This window comes from Aptenodytes forsteri, unplaced genomic scaffold (assembly GCF_000699145.1).
Source record: "Aptenodytes forsteri isolate BGI_AS27 unplaced genomic scaffold, ASM69914v1 Scaffold142, whole genome shotgun sequence".
Lineage (NCBI taxonomy): Eukaryota > Metazoa > Chordata > Aves > Sphenisciformes > Spheniscidae > Aptenodytes > Aptenodytes forsteri.
In genome coordinates this window covers 2,455,708-2,468,045 of record NW_008794598.1, presented here as the reverse complement: position 1 = coordinate 2,468,045, position 12,338 = coordinate 2,455,708, and positions in this window count along the sequence as shown.

The following is a 12,338-nucleotide window of genomic DNA, read 5'->3' as shown; positions in this document are numbered from 1 at the left end:
GGGGGGGGCGCCCCCATCCCCCCCCCCCCCCCCCCCGGTTACTGGGGGCTCCTTTGCTCAACTCACGTCTTCAGCCCTGGCTCTCATGTAACGCTGCCTCTTGCTGGGTTTAATGGGATGGATGGGATGCAATAGGCTTTCCTCTCCCCACCTACAGGAGCGCCCCGAGGTATTTTCAATCTACATTTGGGTGAAATTCAGTCTGAATCTGCTCCAAAGCTCACGCTCCTGTGCCATCGGGATTGCAGTGCTGCACCAGACCCCAGGGCTGTGACCGGCTGCTCGTGTGGGACCCCTGCTAACGGCGGAGCGGGGCCAGTCCCGGGGCCTTCCCCAACATCTTCCCCAGTTCTGAGCAGCTCATCAAAGCCATCACTTAGAGCGTTTCTTGGCCTGGGAGGATCCTGCGTTGGCCCAGGTAAGACCTGCTCTCCCTGCCAGGCTGCCCAGGAGCCACGGGTCCCTGCAGCCCCAGCCTGTGATAGCCGCTTCAGATGGACAGACCTTTTCTGTAGGTCCTGTTACTTTTTCCTTCATGCCTTTGCTTTACGTGTCCCTCCACTGAAGTCAGGCTTGTGACCTCTTGCTGCTGCTGTTAAGATGTTTCCCTCCAGCTTATGCAGGGCACATTTGGGGCACAGGGACAGCAACCGATGTGCAGCTGGTGGTGGGGAGGGGACAGCATCAACCCCCGAAAGGGCCTGGAGCTTTGGCCTCATCCAGCAGCTGCGGGTCCCGGGTCAGTACGTGTCTCCACTCCTTTCTTGCGAGTCTTCTGGCCCCAGGACCTCCAAGTTTCTCCACGTGCCTCAACTCCTGGTGACCTTGAAACACTAGGTTTGTCAGGGGCTTGCTGTTTCTTGCTAAACTGGGTTGTTTTTTCTATTTTCTCCCCTCTCCCCCCCCCCCCCCCCCCCCAGTTGCATGTGGGGTTTAGCTGAGCTCAGCGTAGGCTGCTGTCAGGAGGGAAGCGTGCAGGAGCAGCAGCAGCTCAGAGGGAGCTGCTCCGCGGCAGCTCTGCAGGTCCCACGTGGCAGCTTCCAGCCGTGGCGGTGCGCCGGCAGCGCGGTAAAACTATCGGCACACGTTGTGGTTTGGAGATGCACTGACTGAAAAGCTTTTGTCTTTTCAAGAAGTTAGCAAAACGCTACCACCGTGCAGCAGTGTTAGCACAAAGTGTAACGTGAGAGGCTGAAAGTGGAACTTGGAGCTGCCGGGGTCCCGAGCTGAGCTGCCTCAGCCTGACGCAAACCCACCCCTTTGCACTTACAAATGCTTAAACAAGCACTTTTTACATGCTGGTCTCTGGCAAACGGCTTGATGCTGTATCTGTCAGGAGGAAACATTCGAGTTGTCTTAGAAAAGCCTGGCAGGCTGCATCTCTTTATGGTGCTTTTAATGCATTTGCAAAACCTGACGTTGTGCTGTCCTTGTGCAGGTTTAGAAGAGCTAGGGTCAGCGCAAGTTTGCCTGTGTAATCGGTGGGACACGGGCTGCACCGGTAGCCCCAGCCCAGCCCTGTGGGACCCCTCACCCCAAGCATCCTGTATCACCTCTGGTGCTCAGTCCCCGAGATTTTTGTGCTGTGACCGCTGCGATGGCCCCCAACTGCCTGCAGGCAGGACAGGTTAGAACAAGCCCCGCAGCGGGTTTTCTGGCCGAGCGGCCTGGTCCCATTTAGGCAGTGCCATGTCCGGCTCTGCGACCAATGGGCCCCGGACCCGAGTGCCTCCGGATGCTGTCTCGCTGTCCAACAAGTGGGAGAAGAAACCAGGCTGGAATTGTGTCATGTTTTTCAAGGTGTAAATGATGCTGAGCTGCAGATACAGGCTGGGGGCTGTAAGCCAGGCTGGGCTGTCGAGGTGTCATCTCCCCTCGCCCCTGTGGGTGTAACAGAGGCAGGAGAGGCCGGAGCTGCGGGGTCCGTGCGCTGTGCTGAGCAGCTGGCACAGCACCCCAAAATCAAAGTGCCATCTTTGCCTTAACTGCAAGGCTGTGCCTCTTGGATGGAGGGTGCAGGGTGGCACGTTGCTGCTTTTGCTTAAGAAGATGCTTTAACGCCAGGGTGTTAGCAGTGGTGACGCTGAACGCGTGGCACTGGAGCAGGGAAGGCTCAAGAGCATTTGTCCTGTTCCTGGCAGGTGCGTGGGCTGCTCCGAGAAGTGCCGCTGCGGGATGCTGCTGTGCGGCTGGGCAGGAAGGAACAAAGTCAAATCCCACAAAGGTGCTGCGAGATGGGCGCTGGAGACGGACAAGAAGAGGAGCTTCGGCGATCTCCTCCAATCCCACTTGCAAAAGCCAAGCAGGGAGGAGTCATTTCTTTAGCAGCCAAGTTCCAAAACAGTGAGCTAATACCTAAAACCCTAACAGTAAATCATGTCTGTTTGCACCATGCTGTTCACTTTACCAAAGCGGAAACGTGTACTGTACAAATATGCACAGCACTGAGAGGTGTGAAGCACAGGCAGATTTTTCCAGGGGCTCAGCCCGCAGCTGCCGTTAGCTCTGACAGGCTTGCGCAGGTTCAGCGTTTTGGAAAAAAAAGATTTTATAAACAAACGTAATCCTAGTAATAAAACCCTGACCTCGTCTCAGGGGCGGGGGGCTGAGGTTCAGGTTTCCTTTATTACTGAGAGCCTGTTCTGGAAATCACAGTGCTTACTGACACAAATCTCAACTCCGGTGGGAAGATTTGCAGCTTGAAATGTTTTCTGTCTGTGTTTGGGGGGGAAGAGCTGAGCGGAGTGGGCACCGATGGCCACCCAGCTGCCCGTGCCTCCCGCCCAGGGTGGGGGATTGCTCCCAGGGCTGCACAACCCCCCCCATTTTGACATTGGCATTGAAGCCGGCAGCGGAGAGCAGGTCTGCTGGGGGTGGCCCTGCCGCAGCTCCCCGTGCTGTCCTGCATGTCCCTGCTCCTGGCTCTGGGAGAGGAAGGGGTGGCCATGGCATCTCCCCCCCCTCCACCAACTGCTTCTCCCTCCTGCCCCAGCAGAAATCTCTTCGGAGAGGCCGTGCACCCGCCGCAGCGTGCCAGACTCTTTCTTTCTGTTGCTGCTTTCATAGTGTCTGTCTCGGTGGATAAAAACAGAGGTCTGTTTTCTGTAAAGCTGTTGATACTAAAAGGAATAGCTGGGTCAGTGTGGGCGTTGGGTGAGAACAGAGACTTACTCATGCAGGGCGATATTTTGTTGCTTCAGGTTTGAAAGCAAAATTTTTAGACAGATTTGTTCACAAAGTGCTGTAAATAAATAGGCTGAAGAAGAGAGGAGGGGGCAGCTGTGAGCTGGGGGAATGCTTGGTGCCGTTTGCTCACCGGTGTCAGGTGAGGATGAAAAAAGCAGTGTGAAGGAATCCAGCTTTGTTTGGGGGAGACGAGACCAATGCTCGGTTGCACCACCCCCCCCATTTTGACATTGGCATTGAAGCCGGCAGCGGAGAGCAGGTCTGCTGGGGGTGGCCCTGCCGCAGCTCCCCGTGCTGTCCTGCATGTCCCTGCTCCTGGCTCTGGGAGAGGAAGGGGTGGCCATGGCATCTCCCCCCCCTCCACCAACTGCTTCTCCCTCCTGCCCCAGCAGAAATCTCTTCGGGGTGGCCGTGCCCCCGCCGCAGCGTGCCAGACTCTTTCTTTCTGTTGCTGCTTTCATAGTGTCTGTCTCGGTGGATAAAAACAGAGGTCTGTTTTCTGTAAAGCTGTTGATACTAAAAGGAATAGCTGGGTCAGTGTGGGCGTTGGGTGAGAACAGAGACTTACTCATGCAGGGCGATATTTTGTTGCTTCAGGTTTGAAAGCAAAATTTTTAGACAGATTTGTTCACAAAGTGCTGTAAATAAATAGGCTGAAGAAGAGAGGAGGGGGCAGCTGTGAGCTGGGGGAATGCTTGGTGCCGTTTGCTCACCGGTGTCAGGTGAGGATGAAAAAAGCAGTGTGAAGGAATCCAGCTTTGTTTGGGGGAGACGAGACCAATGCTACGCATCATGCTTGGGAAAAACACTCAAAGGGGAGCCAGGATATAAAATCTTTGAATAAGGCACTGATCTGGGACACGTGAGAGATGGTGGCTATGACTCTTTGCAAGAGTGTGCCAGGGAGAGACTGGAGCTTTGAAGAAAGCTTTTTTCTTTTCCCACTTTTTGCAGTGGAGATGCTCTGAAACTACAAGTTATTTGGAAAGAGGAAGAAGTTGACCAGAACTGAATTTGTGAAGTTCTTAATTTCCTCCTCGGTAGCTCCGGCTGGTAAATAACAACACTGCAATCTCTGTGCACCTGTACTGATGTCACCCAGTTCATCCTGACCTTTGCTTGACTTAAAAGAAGACATGGGTGATTTCAACTAGAAGCTGAAGATGGGCCACCAAGATAAAGGGTAATGAGATAAGCATGTGAGAGTCTCTCTTGCTAACTTTTTGATAATACTTCAAGCCTAACTGGAAACCAGGAGTGGTGGTGCAGACAGCGAAATCCCACACCCGCCATCTGGAGCCTGGTGATGACTGTCAGTGCTTTTGGGTGACAATGACAAACAGAGGCTGCTCTGGTGTGCCAGTGCCTTGGCAGCGCGGGCGCGCGTGCTTCCCCCCAGCCCAGCACGAGGGACCAGCCAGCTCAGCTTCCACTGAAGTGTTGCCTCAGTGTCCCTTCTTTCGGCAGCAGCAGGCTCCTTGGCCATCACTCTTGCTCCTTCCCAGAACCAGGACCCACAGCTCGACACCCTCCCCAGTGTCTGCTTGTACAGTCCTCCTCCAAAGACTGCTCTCCCATCACCCTGGGTTTGTCTTCAGCTTTGGAGAAACGTCACAGGGAGACTGCAAAGGGCATCCCTGGGCTTTGAAGGCTGTGTTTTGTAGCTCTAGACACAGAAGATGCCTGGGCCCAAGCAAAATGACAAAAGCAGCATGCAGCTTCCTTCCTTGAGGTTTTCCACCATCCAGGGCTTGCCTCTGAACTTCGTTTAAGGTCTTCTGGGAGCGTTCAGGACCATTGTCCTCTTACACATTTGGGTTATGACTGAACTCCTTGATGCCTCTTTCCTTGTTATGCCCTGTGCTGTTGTGGGACCTCTGACTTTGCCCTCACAGATGCTGGCACTGGGCTGGCTTCGTTTTGGCCACGTCCTAGGGAGCCTCCTGCCATGGCTTGGACCCAGGCTTGGAGAGCCTTCGGGCAGGTTCCTCTCCATACCTCGTGTCCAGAGCACGCTGAGACAGAGCTGGTCAGGAGGGCTGACCCTCGCCTCCGGGGAGCCCCAGCTGAGCTGATGCTCACTCACGCAGCCCTCCCTTTCCCCTACGCCGCCAGGCTGGGTGCCCTGAATGACATGCAACCCTCCTGCCTGATGAGTGCACTTTCACAACTACAAATGAAAGCTCTCACATATCCAACTGCGTCCCGTGCTGCTGCAGATGCTGAAGGGATGTGGTTTGTGCCAATGGTTGTGTCTTGCTTTGGAGATGAAGCTGCAGAATTCAACTTGAATTTAGATTTAATGTAACCTTTTAGCATCCTCGTCCACCACGTAATTCATGTACATACGTGCTATGACGTAGCTGCCTAACACTTCACATAAAATCAAGGGACTGTACGTGTGACCTGCTGACTCTGAAGGAATATGTGAAAGATTCACCGCAGCATTTTTAATTTTTAGTAGTTAGTAGGAAAATAAACCCTCTCTCCTCACCCTACCTTCTTATTTTTAGTAGCAAACTTCCTGCTAAGGAAAAAAACCCCATATTTCTCACTATCGAGGGGATTGGTTTTGATCAAAAGTCTGGCTCTGCTCCAGGTAGATCATCAGTGTTTGCTACTACCTGAGAGATGAATCACGAAGATCTCTGTTTCCTAGCCTGTCAATGCGAGAAGTAGCTGCTGCTCTTGCAAGGACAGAGGCAAGGCCCCGACAGCTGACAGCACTGCATCTCCCCGCTCCTTGAGACGTGGGTGCAGTGGCGGTTTGCTGCTCTCCCACAGTGTTGGTCAACCCTGGACAGCCCCAGAAGGACAAACTGTCCTCAGGGCCCTTGTGGATGTGTGGGACAGGAAGGCACGTTGTGCAATTGAGACTAGAGGAGTGCTAAGCAGCTGTGCATCGTTGCCAGTTTGCCAGTGCCCTTAGTTTTCTAATGGCAAGGATTATGATTGAAAGTAGATGTTTTTTCATGCATGGGCTATCAGGACTTGCAAGCCTTCTCTAAATCTAATGGAAGCTAACTGCAATCTTCTGTTGGCCAAGTAGGCTTTGACTGAGGTTTCATTTCTGCCCTAGGTCAGAAATGTCCTAGGTAAGCTGTACAATTTAAAAAAGCAAAACTTTCTGTGAAAAATCAGATGATGGTTGTATTTTTCTAAGAATTGGGATCAGGCATATCAGAGGGTTGTCAGGATTTCCTGCTGCGGAGCTTGGATGAAGCACGTTGGCACAGCTAAACTGCTTAATGCTCAGAAATGCCAGATTAGTAAAGGACCTGTTAGGATCAGGCTTGCCTGAACCTGGGGTTGGAGGGATTCTGCTGAGGGCTTGCTGGAGCTGACTGTAAAATGACAGGCAGTGATGGCTGACAATTTAAACCCAGCTGTGAAAGTAAGGTGCCCAGGAACGAAACGTGTTTTTCACTAACACTAAGGTGCTTTCCAGAAACTCTCCTATTAGGTTAGAACAGGCCCACAGGAATCCTGCTCTAGATTTTTGCAGCACCTTTTCCAACGAGGAAAGGCAAAGCTGTTCCTCGCTGCTCTGAAAATCAGAGCAACTCTGGCTGACCCAGCAGTGGGAAGCTGTAAGCAGGTTATGGAGAGGGTGTGCAAGATGTGCCGATCGCAGCAGCTGGGGCCAGCATTGCAACAGATTCAGGAAATGAAGTTTCAGCTCAGGGAAAAAGAAATTTGGCATTACTGCCAGGAAAGGAACCTCATAGTCCAGCTCTGTTGTCTGGAGCAAAGAAGAATATTTTGTTGCTTCAGGGTGTGATGAAATGGTGGAGAGACCCTGCCAAGAGGCAAAAGGCAACAGATCACAGAAGGCAGAGGTGGAAAATGAGAACTGGCTGGGTTAAACCACTGAATTGCCATCCCTATCCAACTGAGGATTTCTACGTACATTGTGTGCTGGGATCTTCAGCTCCTTCTTCATCAGAAAGTCAGGGAAGCGCTCTGATTTAAGCATCCGAAGAGATGGCATGGATGGGAACCAATTCAACAAATTCCCTTCCTTCCTCTGCATCATCACATCTAATAGCCCCAAGAGTGAGTCAGTGCATCTGTACCGTGCTCTTTCACAAATTAATAGATTGCCAGATGGGATAGGACCCAAAAATGTCACGGCGTTTGCACATCTCCGTGGCATCACATTGTCAATCTGCTGCTTCACACTCTGCAGGTGTCTTGTGAACCACTCTGGGGCTGAGTTTCAATATCAGGAGCTGAATCCTCCCCAAAGCCTCAGGACGTATCAGGATAAAGCGATTTAGCACAAAGGAGAAAGCAAGAGGCTGCTGCTCCTGTTAGGTTGCTGCTTCTGCAGCCTGCCATGGGTCTCTCTATTGCTGGGGGTAACCAGTCCTTAGTCATTGCAAAACCGCTCGTGTGTGGAGGAGACGCAGGAAGAAGGTGCTCGGCTCCTCGGTGGGCGGTGGGGTGTGCCGGGGGCTCGGCTGGGGCAGAGCCCAGCACGCCGCATGGGAAAGGAGCTTCGCTGAAACCAGGCACCTTTCTGAGAACCAGCCCAAATGTCTCCGCAGCCCCACACAACCCCCATTCACCAGCTGCAGGTGCAACCGGGGGAATTGTTTGGCTTTGCTTACCCCGTAGCCCCTTTTATCAGTTCTGTTTGTAATTCACTTTCTGCTCTAAACAGTGTCTGCGGCAGCAGCAGGAATGGTGCAATGCTTCCTCCGGGTTTGTGTGCCAGGGCTGAATCCTTTCCACCCATCTCGAACGTGTCCCGCTGAGACGCCCATCTCCGCCAGCTGCGTGCGTAACCTGGGGGATTCGGTGATGGGGAGCGTGGGGTGCAGCCGTGGGGCTGCTCAGCTCCGGCTTCCCATCACTGTCCTGGTGCTGCACCCGGAGAGGGAGGTGGGTGGCTCCTGAAGCTCTGCACAGGAGTGCTGGACCCTTACTGGTAAACAGCAATGATGGTGAAGCAGGGTGGAAATGGCTGGGTACAGGGCCTTACCGATGATCAGTATGCTTGTTTGTTGTTAAGGGCTTTTTTTGGGGGGGTGTGTTAACCTACGCTTATTTTTCTATTGCCTTGCATCTTCCTATGCTGTTGGAGAGTAAATGAGTTTGTGACAGGAACCTGCAGAGCTCAGAAAAGGTCTAGGACAAACTCTGCTGCACAGCGTTAGAGGAGAGAAGAAACGTTGATGTTGGGGCAGCTGGTGAAATCCTTTCTCCCAAATAATCTGCCCTCAAACTTTAAAGCCTGCAGAAAACTGATGGTTGGGCTTTTGCAGGGGACAAAGTGACAGTTGAACAGTTGTTTGACTTCCTAGAGGAGCAAGGCCTGTTCCTATACAACCTGTAGCTTTGCAGGGCTCCCACCCTGCAGCGTGCAGTGCTCGGGCTCTGTTCCCAGAGAGGGGCGCAGGCAGGACCAACGCTGCCAGCACCTGCCTGCTCTCCCTGAGCAGCTGTTGCTGCTCCTTGAAAGCAAGAGCCACCTGCTCAGCAGCCTCCCGTGCAATCCCTGTGGGAGCCCCGCTTGCACCCCCAGCCATGCTGAGACCAAAAAGGTTCCTGGCAATGCCGAGAGGAGGGCAGGGCAGCCCCCGCCGCCCACGTGTGCCAGACCCCACGCTGTGGGGTGAAACGCGTGTGCCCCTGCACGCCTCTCGCTATGAGACAGCCAGAGCTGCTGCTCCTCCACCTTACGGGTAAAGCCAGAGCACAGATGAATAGGTGTTGGGCTTAGATTTCACTTGCTGAAATACTGAAAGTGGAGCCCCACGGGGAGGGGTGGAATGCGCCGTGTCCCTGGGCTCGAAGGGATGCTTGAGGCTGGTGTCCTGCCCTCCGGCCGTGCCCCGGTGGGTCCACGGGATGCTGGCCCCGGGAGGTGGAGATGAGCCCTTCCCAGAAACCTGGCTCCTGAGCACTGAAAGCGCAGCTGTGGTGAGCGGGGCGCCGGAGGCATCACACTCCCGGGTTTAGTAATCCCGCGCCCTCCCGCGCCTGGTGTTAGTCAGGCTCTTGCTACCCAGGCGCAGCTGAGATAAGAAAGTGGCAGCCTGTGAAGCCAGGGCTGTGCCCGCTTCCCCCCGGCTCCCCTTGGGTAAAGCATGAGCCCAGCTGGGGCACGTCACCCTGTTTTCACTGCTCTACCTGACCTTTTTCATGACAAAAGCCCTAATTTCAGTCACGTGCTGCTAAAATCTAGGACACAGAGAGGCATGAGCTGCGTGGGGCTGAGTGGTACATCCAGCTAAGATTAAGTAACAAGCGTTAACTATAACCACAACAGAAATCAGGAAAGTTCTGAAAGCTTTTGCAATTTAAAAATAGTTAAAACAGAGGTTACTTGTTTTGATTTTGCCCCTTTAGTGCTTAAGGTCCCTCGTATCACTGAAAGCTGGGTCCCTGGTCCTCGTGGCACCCCAGGAGGCTGAAGGGTCCCGGAGAAGGTGCTCGTCTTCCTCATGCCAAGAGACGCTTTTTTTTCCTTGTTACAAGAAAGAGGCCAGTGGGGTTTTGTTCCTCATGCCCAGCCCACAAAAGGAGATGTCTGTGTCTGTCCTGCAGAGACACTTCCACCGGTTCAGCTGGGATCAGCTCATCTGCCCTCCCCGTGTTGGCCAACAGGAGATGACTAAGAACTTTAATTGCTTTCTTGACAGCAAGTGCATACTGTCCAGCACCAGGGTGCTTATGGCTTTCAGGAAAGTTTCTAAAGATAAAAGAAAAAGCAGAAGAAACGGCTCCTTCAGGCAGCAGATGCTCTCATGTGTTGCCGCTCTTGGCACGTTCCTTATTTGAAGTGAAACTTGCTTATTGACTGGGGAGCAGCTGATGCTCGGGCACTTCTGGAGTCCTCAGGAGTTTTGTCCACAAGTTGCAGCAATTAAACTAAAGCACTTGTGAAACCACTAACTTTTTCCCTGTGCAAAGCCAGCGTCCACACTCTCTTTTCTCTGGCTGGGTGTTGCATCTTCCCGTGAGCCGGGTTTCTCTCCAATGGGGAAAAAAAGTGGAAGTGAGTGACTGCCTGCACTGCAGCACCTTGCAAAAGCCATGCCGCTGGCAGCGGGGACAATTGCCAATGCGCCTGCTCCGGTGCTTGCTGGCAGTGATTCATCTGCTGTGGCTGAGCCGGTTTCACCATGAAAACCCCTGCCTGCACGGCGGCGCAGTTAGGCAAGCCTGGACTTCGCCGGCTGCAGTGGGTTGTCCCCACCCACTGGTCCTGTGCCACGGAGCCCACTCGGGGCTCGCTGCCCCGCACCGGACTGTCAGAAACATGCAGCTTTAACCACAGACGGAGCTTCTGTTGAGTGAGCACCGAGTGGACTTTCTAAAGAGGAAAAGGAAAATCAGGTGGTGGTTCTTGGTGTTACTGTCTGAAGACAGCAGAACAAGGGGCACTGACCAATGGGGTGTGCTGGGAGGCAGAAATGAGATTTTTCTGTAGTGTTGGCTGCTTTATCATGGGCTGGATCGGCCACGCCATTCCCGGCGGGTTTGTTTCTGGCCTGATGGTGATGCTCTGCTCTTCAAGAGCAGTGCAACTGCCCTGTGGGAACTGAAGGTCTGATAATCCTCCTTCTCTGTATTTAGACCAAATCTCCAATTCTTTTCCTCTAGGGTTTTATATTTAAACATTATTTTTTTTAACCCAAAAAGTGGCTTAACCACATGCAGCCCACACCAGATGGAAATCTTTGTGGCACTAGCATCTCCAGCGGAGATGCAGCGTTTGGCCCGGTGAGAAGCTCAGCCTTGCTTAGGCAGGCAGGAGTGGCCGAGGCTGGGTGAGTGACTGAGGCTCCCCGGTACCGGAGCTGCTGATCAGGCAGTGGGCTGAGCTCTCAGGAAGAAGATACCCAGCAAGGAAACCATTTGCTTCTGTGGGATAAAAAAAACCCAGAAAACTATCACCTCTGATCTATGTGACAGTCTTGTGCTGTTACTGTAACACCCAGACTGACACTGAGATTGGCAGGAACTGCATCAGCACTAAGCGATGTGGGATAACGCACCGTGCCGGAGCATGCAGCCTCCCGTTGCAGCAGCTTTCGGGGTTGCATGAGAAGCAGAAGGTTGCACACAGAAGAGGTGTGCAGGGGAGCACTGTCCCATTTTGTTTTGCAGAGGGGACGCTGTGCCCAGGGTCTTATCCTGCGGCTTGCATGGCCCCGGTGGGATCCAGCAGAGCAGAGACAGGGCTGAGCCCCAGCCCAGCGTGCCGGCTCTCAGCTCAGCTCATCTCGCCCGCTGCTGCTTCAGTTGGCTTTGACGGCGTGCACAGAGCTCATGCTGTGATGGCATCACGCTGCTGTAGTAAAAGACATTTTGTTGCTGTTTTTTTTTTCCCCCAAACACTGATGGTTTTGGCACATGTTAGTTGGTGTTGGGACCCAAGGGGGTCCGCAGAGCTGCTGCCCGCACCCGACACGTGCAGCAGGCATCAGGTCAGGGCACAGCCTGGCGAGACACGGCGAGCTGGGAGCTGGGTGATTCTGGTGCTGAGATTCTGGTTTAAGGTAGGTGTCATGAGTCACATGGATGACTTGTAATGGTGCCTTGGGTGTCTCAGCTCTGTAGGCTGCCCTTTGGGTTTTTTTTTTCCCCTTTTCTTGCCTTTTTTTAAGCAGTGCGTCCTGGCAGAGAGGGACTGTTGTGGACAGGGCTGGCTGGCAATGGGAAAAAGGCTGCTTGAGGACATGGCCAGAAATGAATCATGGCGATTGCTCCTCTGCTGGAAACGTCATTTCTCCATGGTAGATGTTGCCTTTGGTTGCCTGGACAGCTTCTGCTGGGATTTCCAGAGCTTCTTGGAGATGATAAATATGTTTAGTTAGAGGTGTGTTTGCGTGCTTTTGCCCACTAGAGCTGCGTCATGATGCAAATATCCCCATTGCATGATGCAAACGTTGGTGACAAATGGCACAGACTTCTTTGCACGTGGCTTGCATGGCGATCTAGCACTAAATGTCCCCTGGCTCTTGTTCCTCTCTTGACATAGACATAGAATCATTAAGGTTGGAAAAGACCTCTAAGATCATCGAGTCCAACCGTCAACCCAACACCACCAGGCCCACTAAACCATGTCCCTAAGCGCCTCATCTACTCGTCTTTTAAATACCTCCAGGGATGGGGACTCAACCACTTCCCTGGGCAGC